Source organism: Schistocerca piceifrons, chromosome 10 (assembly GCF_021461385.2).
Source record: "Schistocerca piceifrons isolate TAMUIC-IGC-003096 chromosome 10, iqSchPice1.1, whole genome shotgun sequence".
In the NCBI taxonomy this organism is placed as follows: Eukaryota; Metazoa; Arthropoda; class Insecta; order Orthoptera; family Acrididae; genus Schistocerca; species Schistocerca piceifrons.
Genome location: NC_060147.1, coordinates 35,707,724 through 35,727,985, shown reverse-complemented (window position 1 = coordinate 35,727,985; position 20,262 = coordinate 35,707,724). Strand labels below are relative to the sequence as shown.

General features: G+C 45.0%; 1 protein-coding gene and 1 non-coding gene across 2 annotated transcripts in view; one reads left to right on the top strand and one right to left on the bottom strand.

Annotated features, from left to right (window-relative positions):
* Positions 1-20,262, bottom strand: part of LOC124718663 (sonic hedgehog protein-like) — a 387,181-nt gene that overhangs the window by 200,625 nt on the left and 166,294 nt on the right. The window lies entirely within an intron of this gene.
* Trnas-cga lies at positions 11,278-11,352 on the top strand. Its single transcript has one exon. It is a non-coding gene; the product is annotated as a tRNA-Ser (tRNA).

Sequence of the window (20,262 nt, the reverse complement as noted above, 5' to 3'; positions counted from 1 at the left end):
AATCACTGACTGTGCTGTCTGATGGCTGTGGTTGGTTTGCATTGTTGGAATAGGAGCCATTGTAGTGTTGGGCAGTTGGCTGTTAACAGCGCGTAGCGTTGGGCAGTTGGAGGTGAGCCGCCAGCAGTGGTGGATTTGAGGAGAGAGATGGCGGAGTTTTGAGAGCGGATGATCTGGACGTGTGTCCATCAGAGACAGTAAATTTGTAAGACTGGATGTCATGCACTGATATATATATATATATATATATATATATATATATATATATATATATATATATATATTATCACTTTTGAACACTATTAAGGTAAATACATCAGTAGTTAGTGCCTTCAGTAGGTTGAATCTTTTATTTAGCTGGCAGTATTGGCGCTCGCTGTATTGCAGTAGTTCGACTAACGAAGATTTTTGTGAGGTAAGTGATTTGTGAAAGGTATAGTTTAATGCTAGTCAGGGCCATTCTTTTGTAGGGATTTTTGAAAGTCAGATTGCGTTGCGCTAAAAATATTGTGTGTCAGTTTAAGCACAGTCATTTATAATTCTTCTAAGGGACGTTTCAAATTTTATCATGAAATTACAATTAAATGAATACCCTTAGTTGCATACAGGCGTTGATGTATATCAACGGGAACAGGTGAAAATGTGTGCCCCGACCGGGACTCGAACCCGGGATCCCCTGCTTACATGCCAGACGCTCTATCCTTTCCTTTTTTTTTTTTTTGCATTTTGTTCCTTGTTGATCGTTGTGTTTGGTCGTTGCGGACGTCACACGACATCCGTTCAAGTTCGTTGATTGATCCTTGCATCAGTTTTTTTATTACAGAGGCCAACCAGCTCTCTTACCGAACACGCTGAGCTACCGTGCCGGCGGCCTCTATCTGAGCCACAGAGGATAGTACAATTCCAGGGACTTATCTCTGGCACACCTCCCGTGAGATCCACATTCGCAGCTTATTGTCCAGCACTAGTGCCCCTGCCAATCACACTCATTACTCGCGATTTTATCGCCGATCCCAGTAAGCGATCGGGCACTGTTTGTGCAAGTGCACGGAAGAAGATGGTGAAATGGTCGGTGAGCTTTAAATACAAATATACACCACGAAGAAATGCAGATGATAAACGGATATTCATTGGACAAATGTATTCTCCTAGAACTGATATGTGATTACATTTACACGCAATTTGGGTGCATAGATCCTGAGAAAGCAGTACCCAGAACAACCACCTCTGGCCCTAATAACGGCCTTGATTCCCCTGGGCATTGAGTCAAACAGAGCTCTGATGGCGTGTACACGTACAGTTGCCCGTGCAGCTTCAACACGATACCACAGTTCATCAAGAGTAGTGACTGGTGTATTGTGGCGAGCCAGTTGCTCGGCCATCATTGACCAGACGTTTTCAGTTGGTGAAACATCTGGAAAATGTGCTGGCCACGGCGGCAGTCGAACATTTTCTGTATCCAGAAAGACCCATACAGGACCTGCAACATGCGGTCGTGCATTGTACTGCTGAAATGTGGGGTTTCGCAGGGATCGAATGAAGGGTAGAGCCACGGGTCGTAAAACATCTGAAGTGTAACGTCCACTGTTCAAAGTGCCGTCAATGCGAATAAGAGGTGACCGAGACGTGTAACCCATGGCACCCCATACCATCACGCCGGGTGATACGCCAGTATGGCGATGACGAATACACACTTGCAATGTGCGATGTCGCCAAACACGGCTGCGACCATCATGATGCTGTAAACAGAACCTGGATTCATCGAAAAAAATGACGTTTTGCCATTGGTGCACATCGGTTCGCCGTCGAGTACACCATCGCAGGCGCTCCTGTCTGTGATGCAGCGTCAAAGGTAACCGCAGCCACGGTCTCCGAGCTGATAGTCCGTGCTGCTGGAAACGTCGTCGAACTGTTCGTACAGACGGTTGTTGTCTTCCAAACGTCCCCATCTGTTGACTCAGGGATCGAGACGTGGCTGCACGATCCGTTACAGCCATGCGGATAAGATGCCTGTCATCTCGACTGCTAGTGATACGAGGCCGTTGGGATCCAGCACTGCGTTCCGTATTACCCTCCTGAACCCACCGATTCCATATTCTGCTAACAGTCATTGGATCTCGACCAACGCGAGCAGCAATGTCGCGATACGATAAACCGCAATCGCGATAGGCTACAATGCGACCTTTATCAATGTCGGAAACGTGATGGTACGCATTTCTCCTCCTTACTACAACGTTTCACCAGGCAATGCCGGTCAACTGCTGTTTGTGTATGAGAAATCTGTTGTAAGCTTTCCTCATGTCAGCACGTTGTAGGTGTCGCCACCGGCGCCAAACTGGTGTGAATTCTCTGAAAACCAAATCATTTGCATATCACAGCATCTTCCTCCTGTCGGTTATATTTCGCATGTGTAGCACATCTTCGTGGTGTAGCAATTTTAATGGTCAGTAGTGTAAGTTCTGGCTTTCCCCAGGACACTGTCTTAGGACCTTCGCTGGTAATGATTTGAATTAACAACCTGCCAAATAAGAAACTTCCTGGCAGATTAAAACTGTTCCTGTCTGAGATTCGAACTCGGAACCTTTGCCCAAGCACGACTCACGACTCGCCCTCACAGATTCAATTCCGCCAGTACCTCGTCTCCTACCTTCCAAACTTCATAGAAGGTCTCTTGCAGGCCTTGCAGAAGTTTCACATCAGCGCACATTCCGTTGGAGAGCGAAATTTCCATTCTGGAAGCACCCTCCAGACTGTAGCTAAGCCATGTCTCCGCAATAGCCGCGCGGGATTAGCCGCGCGGTCTCAGGCGCTGCAGTCGTGGACTGTGCGGCTGGTCCTGGCGGAGATTCAAGTCCTCCCTCGGGCATGGGTGTGTGTGTTTGTCCTTACGTTAAGTAGTGTGCAAGCTTAGGGACTGATGACCTTAGCAGTTAAGTCCATTAAGATTTCATACACATTTGAACATTTTGAACATCTCCGCAATATCCTTTCTTCCAGGAACGTTGACCACTCAGCTACCGGTCGCGGACACAACATTGGTTGAGGAACTTGGCACGGACCTGAAGCAGCGCGGAATGACGTACCTGCATCTGTTATCCAAGTCCCGTTTAAGCTGATACCGAGATGGCAACTCTGTGTACTGAATTCTGCTTCTTGTATACCATCAAATAACTTACCGATTTAATCCTATTTTTCCTTCTGTTGTGTACACGCACAGTGAGTAAAATTTCGTTATTTGGTCCTTCCTAGTGTTTCAGTTTTAATGACTATCGCTGTATGATGTACTTACTGGAAACATTCAGTTAAAACTGGATAATATTTAAAGTAGTTCAAAGACTGCTAAGTTTCTTCAACAGTCTATCACATGGCATGGCAATGAATCACAAATGCCGGCCGGTGTGGCCCTGCGCTTCTAAGCGCTTCAGTCTGGAACCGCGCGACCGCGACGGTCGCAGGATCGAATCCTGCATCGGGCATGGATGTGTGTAATGTCCTTTGCTTAGTTAGGTTTAAGTAGTTCTAAGTTCTAGGGGACTGATGACCTCAGATGTTAAGTTCCATAGTGCTCAGAGCCATTTGAACCATTTTAACCTGGGACATAAACATGGTACGCAATTAACAAATGTTACCCTTTCATGTGGGAATTAAAACGTGTTTCTTTCAATGCTTTAATTGTTCTTTTTCTTCCACCTGTCCTTACAAACGTTTCCGTGAAGTTACATTCTACTAAGATCACTCCTTTGTCATAGCAGCCGTCTCACGTACCGAGAGTTTATTTATAATCTTCCCGTAAAATAAATGATTGCAGTTTGCTCTACGGAAGAGTTAATAACTTCCGGTGCTAGACTATGTCATCAAAAGTATCCGGACACCCCCAAAAAGATATGTTTTTCGTATTAGGTGCATTGTGCTGCCACCTACTACCAGGTAACCCATATCAGCGACCTCAGTAGTCATTAGATATCGCGAAAGATCAGAATGGGGCGCTCCGCCGAATTCACGGACTACGAACGTGGTCGGATGATTGGGTGTCACTTGTGTCATACGTCTGTACGCGAGATTTCCACACTCCTAAACATCCCTAGGTGATGTGATACTGAAGTGGAAACGTCAAGGGACACGTACAGCACAAAAGCATACAGGCGGATCTCGTCTGTTGACTGACAGAAACCGCCGACAGTTAAAGAGGGTCGTAATGTGTAATACGCAGTCATCTATCCACACCACCACACAGGAATCCGAAACTGCATCAGGATACATTGCAAGTACTATGACAGTTAGGTGGGAGGTCAGAAAACCTGGATTCCATGGTCGAGCGGCTGCTCATAAGCCACACATCACGCCGGTAAATGCCAAACCACGCCTCGGTTGGTGTAAGGAGCGTAAACATTGTACGATTGAACAGTGGAAAAACGTTGTGCGGAGTGACGAATCACGGTACACACTGTGGCGATCCTATGGCAGGGTGTGGGTACGGCGAATGCCCGGTGAAAGTCACCTGCCAGCTTGTGTAGTGCTAACAGTAAAATTCGGAGGCGGTGGTGTTATGGTGTGATCGTGTTTTTCATGGAGGGGGCTTGCACCCCTTGTTGTTTTGCGTGGCACTATCACATCACAGGCTTACATCGATGTTTTAAGCACCTTCTTGCTTCCCACTGTTGAAGAGCAATTCGGGGACGGCGATTGCGAAATCCCGCTTCCAGCCATCCTGATTTAGGTTTTCCGTGATTTCCCTAAATCGTTTCAGGCAAATGCCGGGATGGTTCCTTTGAAAGGGCACTGCCGATTTCCTTCCCCATCCTTCCCTAACCCGAGCTAGCGCTCCGTCTCTAATGACCTCGTTGTCGACGGGACGTTAAACAATACTAACCTAACCTTTCAACACGATCGAGCACCTGTTCATAATGCACGGCCTGTGGCGGAGTGGTTACACGACAATAACATCCCTGTAATGGACTGGCTTGCACAAAGTCCTGACCTGAATCCTGTAGAACTCCTTTGGGATGTTTTGGAACACCGACTTCGTGCCAGGCCTGACCGACCGACATCGATACCTCTCCTCAGTACAGCACTCCGTGAAGAATGGGCTGCCATTCTCCAAGAAACCTTCCAGCACCTGATTGAACGTATGCCTGCGAGAGTGGAAGTTGTCATCAAGGCTAAGGGTGGGCCAACACCATATTGAATTCCAGCACTACCGATGGAGGGCGCCACGAACTTGTAAGCCATTTTCTGCCAGGTGTCCGGATACTTTTGATCACATAGCGTATTTGTATTCGTCGTGGAAAGAACTCGGAGCGCGTATTAAACCTCTGTAGCAGGCATGCCGCGTTACTTCACTGCGAGTAGCTCCGATGCAAGAGATGATCCGTATTTGATTTGACACACGCTAAGCAGAAAGCGACCGCTAGCGTGTAGCGGCAGCCGTATAATGGCAAACCAATGGCAGCGCTGATCAGAAAATAAGGTGCTAACAAGGCGTCTTCCGCGGAGCCGCCGCTTACAACTTATTATGTTTGGCTCATCCGTCTTCTGACTGTTTAGAAGCGACCCGCCACGAATTCCTCTCTTGTCTCCACTTCATCTCAGAGTTGTACCCTACATCCTCAATTATTCATTCGATATACTCCACTCTCTGTCTTCCTCTACAGTTTTTTCCCCTCTACACCTCCCTCTGGTACTGTGGATGTTATTTCTTGATGCCTTAACACGTGTCCTGTCAACCTGACCGTTCTTCTCAATGTTTCCCACATATCCCTTTCCTCTCCGATTTTGAGCAGAATCTCTCCATTCCTTACCTTATCAATCCACCTAAATTTCAACGTTCTTCTGTAGGACCCATCTCAAACTTTCGAGTCTCTTCTGTTCCGATTTTCCCACAGGTCATGTTTCACTACCATAAAATTCTGTGCTCCAATCGTACATTCTTAGAAATTTTTTCCTCAATTCACGAACGAAGTTTGATACTTCTGTCGACCGGAGACGCTGTTTTAGCAGTGCTGGTCTGCTTTTCATGTCCTATCTTGCTTCTTCCGTGAAGTGTTATTATATGGGGTGTTCAAAAAGTCTCCGCAGTGCCATATGATTATTAGCCGCGCGTGCCGTATGATTGTTCGCCTACCTGGGTTACTTCCCTTCAAGTAGACTCTCCCAACATTAGACTGTTTCGTTTATCTCAGCCAGCGTCAGTAGTATCATTGGTGTGTGTCGCTACGTGTTGTGAACGTTTAAGTTTAGTTCCTTTGTTTCGTTTGTTTCGTTTTTGTCACTGTTAAAATGCCAACCATTGAGGAACGTGTGTTTTCAGTCGAACAAGTGTTCAAAGCTGGTGGCAGATACACAGTTTCAGTTCGTCAAACATTTAATTCAGTTTTCCCGGAGACAACACTCCCACATCGCGATACTGTGCGAGATTCGATTAACAAATTTCGAAGTACGGGTTCAGTGACAGATGCGCCGAGAATTGGTCGTCCTAGCGTTTTGTCTGAGGATAAACTACTCGATATTTCCGATAAAATGTCCACGATTCCGAACAAGTCAGTAAGAAAACTCGCCCAGGAAATCGATGTTAGTGTCGGAGTGGCCCACACAGCTGTAAGGAAAACATTAGAACTTTTCCCATACAAAGTGACAGTCGTGCAAGAGCTGAAAAATACTGATCATGGCAAGAGATCGCATTATTGTAACGGTTCAAAAATTTCGTTGAACAAAATGGAAGGGATATTCACTGATGAAGCGTGGTTTTATTTATCCGGGTACATGAACTCGCAAAATTCTCGTATGTGGAGTACTGCAAATCCATTCTGTATTCATGAGGAACCATTTCCTTTTGTGAAAATAGGTATCTGGATTGCAATTTCAAGACGTCGGATTGTGGGTCGCATATTTTTCAGCGAAACAATAAACGCACAACGATACTGCAGTGATATTCTGTACCCATTCATAGGAGAACTTGTGATAAGTGAAATACTGAACGGTTATTTTCAACAAGCTGGTGCAACCGAGCATACAGCTCGCGTTTCAATGTCACTGCTTACTGATGCTTCTGGTGATCGCATAATTTCACAGGGACTTTGGCCTCCACGATCGCCTCACCTAACACCAGCTGACTTTTTCTTTTGGGGTGCAGCGAAAGCAACTGTCTATAAAAACCGTCCAAAATCCATCGATGAATTGAAAACTGCAATAGCCACTTTCACTGCTTCTGTTACAGAAGAAATGTCCGCCCCAGTAGCTGAGTGGTCAGCGTGACGGATTGCTGTCCTCTGGGCCCGGGTTCGATTCCCGGCTGGGTCGGAGATTTTCTCCACTCAGGGACTGGGTGTTGTGTTGTGTTCATCATCATTTCATCCCCATCCGGCGTGCAGGTCGCCCAATGTGGCGCCGAATGTAATAAGACCTGCGATATGGCGGCCGGACCTGCCCCGCGAGGGGCCTCCCGGCCAATGACGCCAGACGCTCATTTCCATTTCCACAGAAGAAATGTTACAGCTTGTGTTTGGAAACATGATTAGACGAATTGAATTGTGTATTCACCAACAGGGGGGGGGGGGGGGGGACACTTTCAACACTTAATGTGAAAATTGTAAGTAAAAATGAATATTCAATAAATTAATTACTTGTATTTCGCTGAATTTCATTTCGGTGTATTCCCTGCTGCATACGGCACGCACGGCTAACAATCATACGGCACTGCGGAGAGAGTTTTTGAACACCCCGTACTGCTTAGGTAGTAGAAATCCTTAAAGTTGCCTACTTCGTGGTCCCCGATTTGATGGTAAATTTCTCACTAATATCATTTCTGCTACTCCCCATTACACGCTTGTTTATTCGCGTTACTCTTAATCCAGATTCTGTATTCTTAAGCCATATTCTGACTATTCTATTCAGTATGCCCTCTATTTCTTCCTTGCTTTCACTAGTCACAACAATGTCATCAGCGAATCTTATGTTTTATGTTCTTTCACGCTGAATTTTAATACAACTCTTGTACTTTTCTGTTATTTACACCTCGCTTTTTCCACGTATCTATTGAATAGTAGTGGTGAGAGACTATGTTCCTGTTCTACAACCTTTTCAAACAGAATAGTTCGTTCTTCCGCTCTTATTTTTCCTTCTCGCTTATTGTGCATGTCGCATATTACCCTCCTTTCGCTGTGGGTTACACATAGAGAATTTAGAGCGCCTTGCGCCACCTCTAGGTCCATAAATCCTATGAGAAGGTCTTGATTTTTCTTCAGTCTTGCTTCCATTCTGAAGCGCATCGTCACAAATGCCTTTGTGCCTTTCCCTTGTCTAAAGCCAAACAATCTCCATCTAGCACATCGTGAATTCTTTGCATTCTTGTCGCCGTTACTAACGACACAAACCAAAGCATTTGAATTCAGTGAGTTAAATACGAGGGACATTCATTAATTAAAGAGACAAATTGGCGTGGGGATAAACAGTTAGTAGGGCAAGTTTGGTTATTTTATGGCTTTAAGTTGGCATCACTTGGATGAGCGCTGATCAGCTGATGTGTCAATATCGTTTTGTTTATAACTTCAAAAATACATATCAAGATGGCGAGTCCGCTTGAAACGTCCACAGCAGTTGAACAACGTTCTGTTATTTGGGCCGGCCGCGGTGGTCTAGCGGTTCTGGCGCTGCAGTCTGGAACCGCGGGACTGCTACGGTCGCAGGTTCGAATCCTGCCTCGGGCATGGGTGTGTGTGATTTCCTTAGGTTAGTTAGGTTTAAGTAGTTCTAAGTTCTAGGGGACTTATGACCTAAGATTTTGAGTCCCATAGTGCTCAGAGCCATTTTTTCTGTTATTTGTTTTTCACTTGCTGAAGGTGAGAAACCAGTCAATATATACTTTAAAATGTCTAAAGTTTATCATGAAGGTTGTATGTATCGTGCAAATTCTTACAAATTGGTAGAGCAGTTCAAAAATGGTCGTGACTCAGTGATTGACGAACACCGTTCTGGCCGACCAGTTGCAGTTTCAACTCCCTCACTTGAAAGTCGAATTGATGACATTATTCGAGCCGACCGCCGTGTGACTGTGGAAATGATAGTTTATAAAGTTCACGTTAGTACTGGTACAGTTCATAACATTATCTATAACAAGCTGAAGAACCGCGAAACATGTGCAAGACGGGTATCAAAGGAGTTGACGCGGCTACACAAGGAAACAATAGTTGAGAGTGTGCACGGAGCTAAAGGAACGTTATGAAAGAGAAGGTTAGCGCTTCCTCAAGAAATTCTTAACTTGTGATGAAACTTGGGTTCACTATTATGAGCCAGAATCAAAAAAACAAAGCATAGGGTGGAAGCACACACCAACTCACCCGTCAAGAAAAAATTCAAAAAAGTCATGTTGACGATGTTTTGGGATGCTGAAGGTCCAGTTTTTTTGTGATTATATCGAAGAGCAGCGTACAATGAGAAGCCAATACTACTCGGATTTGCTTTTAAACAAGGTGGATCTTAGAAGTGTGATTCTCCAGCAAGATAACGCACGTCCTCATATTGCTCAACTAACCCTTAAACCATCGACTAAATGGGCTGGGAAGTACTGTCCCATCTCCCTTACAGCCCTGATTTAGCACCTAGTGATTTCATTTTTGTTTGGAGCACTGAAGGAGGCATTAGGTGGGAAGAGGTTCCAGGACAACGGGGACGTGATGAAAATTTGTGGGAAATTGGTTCAAACACCAAGAGTTCTCTGCAGCCGGAATAAAAAAGGCTTGTAGCTCGTTGGAACTAGTGCTTAAATGTTGAAGTGGATTATGTTGAAAAGTAGAAAAAGTTTTACTTTGCAAAAAGAAACGCTTTTTTCTCCAGATCAATTTGTCTCTTATTATTGAATGACCCTCCTAGGTAGCTTTGTTTCGATTACTTTTTTCTGGAGTCTTAGACGTACGGAAATTTGTGAGAACATTGGACCAGAGCCTTTCAAAAACTATCAACAGCGGCGGGTAGCGTTTATTACTTATTTTTGCACGTTCTGCAATCAGCTGGTTTCTCCCCTCATTGTCCGCAGAGGATTAAGTCGAAAATCCTTCGTCGCACTTTAACTTTTTCCGGCTTTTACGAACTGCCTTTTCTTTTACAGCACTTGCGTTCTTTGCTCTTATATTCTGTGAAACATCGCACAAGTTATCTTCAAGGAAACCACACTGTCAGTTCAGCTGCGTGTGTTCGCCAGCCAGTAGCTTTGCAAGTCCTCATGTGACGACATGAACTGCAGGTACTCGTAGGACCTGCAAGAGAAAAGCCGACGCCTCACTGCAGTCAAACGTGGCCCCTGTACTCGCTAACCAGACCAACCGGAATGGTGAGTGTTAGTGGAAATTAAGCGTAACATCAAGGGCACGTGGTACTGGACGATTCACTAATATACACTCCAAGACAGAATGGCACACCGTTAAGCAGTTATCCGAATGGGACGGAATTCAGCATATGTGAGGTACGTGCGCGGACAAACGAGAACGATTACAATTTCGGAAAAACTGGATGATTTATTTAAGAGAAAGAGCTTCAGAAACCGAGCAAGTTAATAATGCGTTGGTCCACCTCTGGCCCCTTATGCAAGCAGATGTTCCGCGTGGCATATACCCATGGAGTTACTTGATGTTGTAATCTTACCGTCCCACACAACACCAGTCTATTTTCAGTCTCTTCATAAAGATTAATTCGTTTCATAACGTTCGAGAGGCATAAGATGTACAGATAAATTTTTTACTTATCTTCATTTTCTCATTGTTCGCTGCACTTCGTCACGTATAGGGGTAGATTCTTGAGGCTGAAATTTTTTTAACTTTGCGGGTTCCAGTTTTTTTTTAATTTGTGGTAAGATGTTATGGGACTAAACTGCGTAGGTCATCGGTCCCTAAGCTTACACACTACTTAACCTAACTTACGCTATGGGCAACACAGACACCGATGCCCGAGGCAGGACTCGAACCTCCGACGGGGGCAGCCGCGCGAACCGTGACAAGACGCCACAGACCGCGAGGCTATCCCGCGCGGTGGTTCCAGATGATACGATGAATATTAAGTAATTCTGCTCTTCTTTTTCTATGACCTTTTCATTTTATCCCATTCTTCTATGTCACACTGTCATCACAATCTCCACTTCCATAAAACAGAAATTTACATAGAATGAGATTTTCACTCTGCAGCGGAGTGTGCGCTGATATGAAACTTCCTGGCAGATTAAAACTGTGTGCCCGACCGAGACTCGAACTCGGGACTGGCAGAAGTAAAGCTGTGAGTACCGGGCGTGAGTCGTGCTCGGGTAGCTCAGTTGGTAGAGCACTTGCCCGCGAAAGGCAAAGGTCCCGAGTTCGAGTCTCGGTCGGGCACACAGTTTTAATCTGCCAGGAAGTTTCAGAAATTTACTTTGTTATTTCCAAACATAAAACACGTCCGAACCCATCAGAGGCATGCCCACCACCACTAACTCGTTCTGCGGTACTAACAACATTCCAAGGAATTTACAAAACAAATGACTTTACAGACTTTCTTGACAAAAGAGCCTTCACCAGGTTTTATCATTATTTTGTAAATGACTCCAGGAATAAATGTAATAGTTAGCGACAGATTGCGTAAATAATAGTAGGAATTTTAAGTGTGCCACATATTTCGTAGTTTCAAATATTTCCCAAAGAAAAGTAATTTTAACTGTACATACAGAGTTAGTACAAGTCGATTGTAGCACGTTAATTTCTTGTTATACATTTTAGCCTGAAATATGACGCATTGTATACAAAATCAAATCGAACACATTTCGGTAAACAGCTGAGATAATATTCAGCTATACAAGATTCGAAACTGCTCCTGGTATCGGCTATTTCGAGGGGCGTTTGAAAGGTCCGCGCAAAGTCCGAGAGATGGCACTACCGGCGCGTCTCGAGGTCATGTTTAGTTAGTAGTATCTTTGGAAAGAACGCACACCAAGTTTCAGCCGTACTGGTCTATTTCTTTGTGTTTGGCATTCGTGTGAATCAAGGAAGTCGAGTGATTGTCAAAATGTGGACGAAAAATAATTTCGTGAGGTGATTAAACAGTACAGTTTATAAGTGGTTTCAAAATTTTTGGAGTGGCCATATTGGCAGAAGTGCTGCTGAACAATCTGGACGCCCTGTGGAGATTACGACTCCAGAAATCATTGATAAAATCCATGATATGGTGATGGATGACGAGTTAAGGTGCGTGAGATTGCTAGTGCTGTGGGCATTTCGAATGAATGGCTACATACTATTTTGCATAAAAAAGGCTCTGAGCACTATGGGAAAGAACATCTGAGGTCATCAGTCCTCTAGAACCTAGAACTACTTAAACCTAAATAACCTAAGGACATCACACACATCCATGCCCGAGGCAGGATTCCAACCTACGACCGTAGCGGTCGCGCGGTTCCAGACTCAAGCGCCTAGAACCTTTCGGCCAATCAGCCCGGCTATTTCGCATAAACATCTGGACAAGAGAAAGCTATCCGTGAGATGGGTTCCGCGATTGCTCACGCTTGACCAAAAACGAAATCGTCTGAAGTGTTGCAAGGATGGTTTGCAACTGTTCAGGAAAAATCCGCATGACTGTAAGCGTCGTTTCGTAGTTGTGGATGAAACATGGATACATTACTATTCTCCTGAGACCAAACAACAATCTGAACAATGGGTTACCAAGGGAGAACTTGCACTAAAAAAGTGAAGACCATTCCCTCGGCCAGAAAGGTTATGGCGACTGGAATTCACAAGGGATAATCCTTATTGACTATCTGGAAAAGGGTAAAACTATTACAGGTGCATAGTATTCATCGTTAATGTACCGTTGGAAAACCGAGGTGCAAAAAAAACGTCGGCCATTGGATCGCAAAAAATCCTTTTGCATCACGACAATGCACCAGCACAAACCTCAGCAGTTGTGGTCGCAAAATTAATGGAAATGAGATTCCAACTCGTTTCACATCACCCCTATTCTCCACACTTGGCTCCCTCGGGTTACTGTTTGTTCCCCAATTTGAAGAAATGGCTGGCGGGATAACGATTTTATTCAAAGGAGGAGGTGATTGCAGCAACTAGCAGCTATTTTGCAGAGTTGGACAATTCCTATTATTTGGAAGGGATCAAAAAATTAGAACAGCGTTGTACGAAGTGTATGCGTCTAAAAGGAGGCTATGCTGAAAAATAAAAAAGGTTTACCCCTAACATGTAAGTAGTTTTTATTTTTGCACGGACCTTTCTAACGCCCCTCGTATGTTAGACTAGGGCGTCCCATTACGATGTACTCTTGATGGATCTGCTGCTAAATTCTGTCCAACTGGCGAGTTAGATACTGGTTGGAAGGCCCTGCCCATAATGCTCCAAGCGTTTCCAATTAGGGAGAGGGCCGGCGACTTTAGCTGGCGAAGGCATGGTATTCTTTTTTTTTAAAAAAAAAAAAAAAAAGAAATTCATCAAAACCAATAACATACATAGTAACCCACCACCTAAAATATTAGTGGGTGGAAGTAACATAGAAAAGTTCTTAATTATCAAGCAGCATTTACCAAAACTTTATCTACTTATTGTTAGTATTAACTACAGGATGGAAGGTTAGCTACTCTATGGGCATGCCTACTATTTGACCTACTATTAACCTACTATCTATCTACTCTACTCTGCCGGCCGAAGTGGCCGTGCGGTTAAAGGCGCTGCAGTCTGGAACCGCAAGACCGCTGCGGTCGCAGGTTCGAATCCTGCCTCGGGCATGGATGTTTGTGATGTCCTTAGGTTAGTTAGGTTTAACTAGTTCTAAGTTCTAGGGGACTAATGACCTCAGCAGTTGAGTCCCATAGTGCTCAGAGCCATTTGAACCAACCAACTCTACTCTACTCTGCTAAGCTACATCCTGCAGCGTTACAAGTGTGCCAGCTGAATACAAACCTACATTGTTGGCCTGGCCCACCGAGCTAATCCTAGAGGGCGTGCCCATGGCACTGGGCTGGCCTTAATGGAAAATCGCTGCAGGTCTTTTCAGAGTATCCTAAAATCTATTTTCTAGTAGTAAATTCTAACTACTGAGTCATAATGAGTGTGTGGTCTCTATAATCGGTAGGTTCAGACCCTCCCTCTAATGCTGGACGCGACGGATCCCGATCGTCACAGCGGTCGACCAGTACGCGCCCTGGCGGAATGGGATAGGTGTGTGATGTCACTTTATTGCTCATCCGTTACTCTATCTCACTACGGTATTCTCGCAGGACTTTGGCGGATACCTGGCTGGCTAGTCTGTCGATGATATTAAAGGTAACCGGGTTCCTGATTAGATGAAAGGTGTCTGTGTTTGGCAGTGAGTTCCTTAAGTCCGTGGCAATATGTAAGTAGGCTGTTTATGTTTTCTCATTGGCAACGATACGTAGCGCTCTGTATGAAAATCACTGGCTGTGCTGTGTACAGTCTGTGACTAGTTTGCATTGTTCTCTGCCATTGTAGTGTTGGGCAGCTGGATGTGAACAGCGCGTAGCGTTGCGTAGTTGGAGGTGAGCCGCCAGCAGTGGTGGATGTGGGGAGAGAAATGGCGGAGTTTTGAAATTTGTAAGACTAGATGTCATGAGCTGCTATATATATATTATGACTTTTGATGACTATTAAGGTAAATACATTGTTTGTTCTCTATTAAAATCTTTCATTTGCTAACTATGGCTATCAGTAGTTAGTGCCTTCCGTAGTTTGAATCTTTTATTTAGCTGGCAGTAGTGGCGCTCGCTGTATTGCAGTAGTTCGAGTAACAAAGATTTTGGTGAGGTAAGTGATTTGTGAAACGTATAGGTTAATGTTCGTCAGGGCCATTCATTTGTAGGGATTTATGAAAGTCAGATTGCGTTGCGCCAAAAGAAAATACTGTGTGTCAGTAATTTTTCTAAGGGGACGTTTCAAACATCATCGAAAAAGGGATACTCGTAGACCACGTGGTCCGGTGTACCTATCACAGCACCACAGTCACCGAAACGGCAAAGATGTGCCGGATACGGACCATTCCCCGTGAGGGAGTGCAGCATTCCCTTACTAGGCTGAAAGTGCTTCATTCTTAACCGCTCCTGGATGTTTGGTAGTAACATGTTCTCCTCCCTGTCTCATCCCCATCCCAGATCTCTTGCCATAGTTCCACTCCCCTTTTTCTCATTGATGGACTATCCCCCCCTCAAACCCCCATGAGGTCCTCAGTTTTTTCAATCTATCCCCCTTTTGCTCAGTACTATGCAGCCTGCTCCCTGATTTTTACACCTAGGGGGCACAGCCCCATGAGAATCCACAGTGCTCCCCCTGGGGATGTACGGTAGGCTCCGACTGAACGCAGTAGCATGTTGCGCTGCGCTCTCCTCATGGCCGTAGCAGGAACGACCCTCGTGAGCCTGCGAGCCCAGACTCCGGGCCCGTAGCCCACGATGGAGGCGATGATTGTGTTATGATACTTGATGAGGTTTGGGGGAAGATAGAACCGCCTATGCCCTATCGTGATGAGATTATTTAGGACCTCTAACAACTCTTTGTGCCTGGTGAACCTCCATTTCTAATCTACTACAACTCCCACGTTTGCCAAGCCCGAAGCCACGCAGTAGAAACTCTTGCCGTGTGCGAGCGGGCGTTATCTTGCTGAAGTGTAAGCGCAGGGTGGCTGGCCATGCAGGTCAACAAAACGGAACGTAGAATTACCGTCGAGGTAGCGCTGTGCTGTAAGGTGCCGCGGATGACAACCGAAGAGGTCCTCCTCTGAAAATAAATGGCAGCCCCTAGCGTGACTCCTGCCAACACCGACTCAGAGGAAGGCCTCGGCGCTTATTGGTGACGTCACGTCAGCTAGGCACGGCGAACGCCAGGTCTGCTGCAGGCAGAAACGCCTGGACGTGCTTATCACTATAAATCTCTTATTTTTGGACAAAATGCTAGGTATTGTTTTGGATTCTGCAGTTTTATTTAGATGAAATATTTTCTTACTATCGTAAAGCTGCAAATGAAGAGCATAGTTCTGTATTACTGAATCCAGTCGAAACAAACGTAGATCAGGATGAGAAGATGCTTTGCCCCATTGCAAGCTTCGGAAATTTTACGTTCAAGAAACTACATTTACTTGATCGATTTTGTTATCGAAACTTACCCCAACCCCCTTACAATGAACTCGTTTCTTTCATTTATTTGTTTTCGTTTGACATCGTCACTGGAAATGTGAACTAATTTACATGTGTAAATGACCAACTGTTGCCAGTCATCAGATTACAGTCGTTTTCAACGAAAGGAATTCTAAACAGGAAACAAAATAGCTTCATCCATCGAAAATACTGCTGAGCTTAAAAAATTTTATTTGATAAAACTAGTATCTCTCTTTTGCCTCTTCTTCTGTCCCCCACCCCCTCCCCCAACGTGTACAATCGCAAGATATTTCATTAAAATTCAGTGCTCCTCACCCCATCGTCAACCAAGATACCTAAAGAAGAGCACCAATATGTTCACAGTTTCTTGTAAAAGCAACCCAGTACAAACGTAACTTCCTCAGATACACAAATAAGGTAAAGAAGCACGAATTCTGTTGCTGCTGGACCATGAAGTTGTTTTTGTATGTCAATCCTTAAAACAGGCGGAAATTTAAGTTCAGGAGTACAGTATTTGTTAAGAAGTGTAAAGAAATGCACAATTAATTGATTGCAGAAATCTCTCAGAGCAATGTGTGTTGGTCAACTACCGCCAATAGTTCCACATTTTCCTGTGTCAGGGAGGGAGACACCACCATTATGAGTATATGCCTGCAACAGAGCTGGCGTTTGCCGTGCCTAGCTGACGTGACGTCACCAAAAAGTGCCGAGGCCTTCCTTTGAGTCGGTGTTGCTCCTGCTCGCAGCTCCGAGTTGCTCGCTGTTTGAAATGTACCCGCCGGCCCCAGCTGCACGTGGGCGCCTGGAGGTAGGCCCCGAAGGTTAAGGTACGGGGCGGCGAGTAGAGCCTCGCCAATGGCGCATGCGCGGTGCGTCCCGCCCTTCGTGGGCGTTTATTTTGCTAGCCGGACTCCGTGACGGATTACACCTGTACCGACATTCCGCCGGCCGGACCGCTAACAAGACCACGCAGACCGCACTACACACACAACAACCCGCGCACAGTCCGCCATTTCTGCACCGCAGGCGGCAAACCGCTACAGACACTCTGGTTCCCGCCGCCACTTCCCCGCAAAGTAATGGCGTGCAGAGGACAGGACCTCAACGCGGAAATGCTTTGGCAGAAAATATTGTTATAAGATATCTTTCATACGTACTGCATAATGTTATTCATTGCTTGCTGTGGGCTGCGGTGTTACCCGCGGTTAAACAGTTATCAACAGAATGTAGAGGGGACTTGGTATATCAAGTTTTACGGGGGGAACCAACGTTCGAAAACATCATTGGACGACGCGACAGACTGCCAAATTTATAGGCGCCGCCTCCAGTGAATGTATGTATGCAGGGTGATTCACGAAGATATTCAAATATTACCGAACTATCAGTTTAATAAGTTGCAGCTGCAAAATTCTCACGCGCATTCTCTACATACGAATGGAAAAACTGGTGGAAGCCGACCTCGGGGAAGATCAGTTTGGATTCCGTAGAAATATTGGAACACGTGAGGCAATACTGACCCTACGACTTATCTTAGAACCTAGGTTTATATAAGGCAAACCTACATTTCTAGCATTAGTAGACTTAGAGAAAGCTTTGGAAAATGTTGACTGGAATACTCTCTTTCAAATTCTAAAGGTGGCAGGGGTAAAATACAGGGAGCGAAAGGCTATTTACAATTTGTACAGAAACCAGATGGCAGTTATAAGAGTCGAAGGACATAAAAGGGAAGCAGTGGTTGGGAAGGGAGAGAGACAGGGTTGTAGCCTATCCCCAACGTTATTCAATCTGTACATTGAGCAAGCAATAAAGGAAACAAAAGAAAAATTCGAAGCAGGTATTAAAATCCATGGAGAAGAAATAAAAACTTTGAGGTTCGCCGATGACATTGTAATTCTGTCAAAGACAGCAAAGGACTTGGAAGAGCAGTTGAACGGAATGGACAGTGTCTTGAAAGTAGGATATAAGACGAACATCAACAAAAGCAAAACGAGGATAATGGAATGTAGTCGAATTAAGTCGGGTGATGCTAACGGCATTAGATTACGAAATGAGACACTTAAAGTAGTAAAGGAATTTTGCTATTTGGGGAGCAAAATAACTGATGATGGTCGATGTAGAGAGGATATAAAATGTAGACTGGCAATGGCAAGGAAAGCGTTTCTGAAGAAGAGAAATTTGTTAACATCCAATATAAATTTAAATGTCAGGAAGTCGTTTCTGAAAGTATTTGTATGGAGTGTAGCCATGTATGGAAGTGAAACTTGGACGATAAATAGATTAGACAAGAAGAGAATAGAAGCTTTCGAAATGTGGTTCTACAGAAGAATGCTGAAGATTAGATGGGTAGATCACATAACTAATGAGGAAGTATTGAATAGAATTGGGGAGAAGAGGAGCTTGTGGCACAACTTGACTAGAAGAAGGGATCGGTTGGTAGGACATGTTCTGAGACATCGAGGGATCACCAATTTAGTATTGGAGGGCAGCGTGGACGGTAAAAATCGTAGAGGGATACCAAGAGATGAATACACTAAGCGGATTCAGAAGGATGTAGGTTGCAGTAGGTGCTGGGAGATGAAGAAGCTTGCACAGGATAGAGTAGCATGGGGAGCTGCATCAAACCAGTCTCAGGACTGAAGACCACAACAACAACAATACGCAAAAAATCATCATTTCCTGCCAGTCGCGAGCAAATAATTCCACAACCAACTGTTTGGATAGGCTGAGGAAACGCCTGCAAATGAAACGATACACTTGCGGATAGAGTTTTGCAATGGTGTGAGGCACTTAATGGAAGAGGGAGATTTCAACGATGAGGGAATTGGAAATTTGTGGTAAGGTCTTATGGGACAAAACTGCTGTGGTCATCGGTCCCTAAGCTTACGCACTAGTTAATATAACTAACTTACGCTGAAGACAATACACACAGGTGCTCCATCACACTTACACACCCATGTTCGTGACTTCTTGGATGCAGACTTGCCACAGTAATGGATCGGTCTTGCATCAGCCGGCAATCTGGAGTAGCTGGGCGTAGCTCCAGCGTTCACCGGAACTGACACTGATTTTTGCCTGTGGCGTCACATCAAAGACATAGTTTTCATTCCTACTCCTACCCACAACATTGCCGACTTACCATTCTGGGACGTGTCAGGGCAGCTGTGAATGAAACAGACGTTGACACTTCGGGACGGGTGGGAGCTGGAGTCCGCAGCTCGTGGTCGTGCGGTAGCGTTCTCGTTTCTCACGTCCGGGTTCCCGGGTTCGATTCCCGGAGGGGTGAGGGATTTTCTCTGCCTCGTGATTACTGAGTCTTGTGTAATGTCCTTAGGTTAGTTAGGTTTAAGTAGTTCTAAGTTCTAGGGGACTGATGACCATGGCTGTTAAGTCCCATAGTGCTCAGGGCCATTTTTATTGTGAGCTGGATTGTTCTTCAGACTCTACGTGTGCCTCCTGTATAACAACGCACGCAATGAGCATTTGTGAACAAAGCAGAAAAAAAAGTCTCATGTTGCTCTTCCCATAAATATAGACACACAGCGCATTACGTCAATATATGCACTTTTTACAATCACTTGAAAGTGTCTAGATCACTTGAATGACACCGTAGAGAATACTGTTATAAGCTGGCTATAATTTCGCACCTTACAAGCACTCATCCACATACTTTGCCGTGAATTACAAACAAAGTTAGGTATCATGTAATAGGTTGTACATTGTATACTTGACTGACGTTTTCACTTGCGCCTTGTAAATAATTGTTAACGCTTATTGCATGAAAGGTGATGGAGTCTCTTTATTATCAGAACGGCGTAATGAATGATTGCCTAGAATGAGATTTTCACTCTACAGCTGAAATGAAACTTCAAAAATGGTTCAAATGGCTCTGAGCACTATGGGACTTAACTTCTGAAGTCATCAGTCCCCTAGAACTTAGAACTACTTAAACCTAACTAACCTAAGGACATCAAACACATTCGTGCGCGAGGCAGGATTCGAACCTGCGACCGTAGCGGTCGCGCGGTTCCAGACTGTAGCGCCTAGACCCGCTCGGCCACTTCGGCCGGCGATATGAAACTTCCTGGAAGATTAAAACAGTGTGCCGGACCGAGACTCGACTCGGGACCTTTGCTGTGAGGACAGGG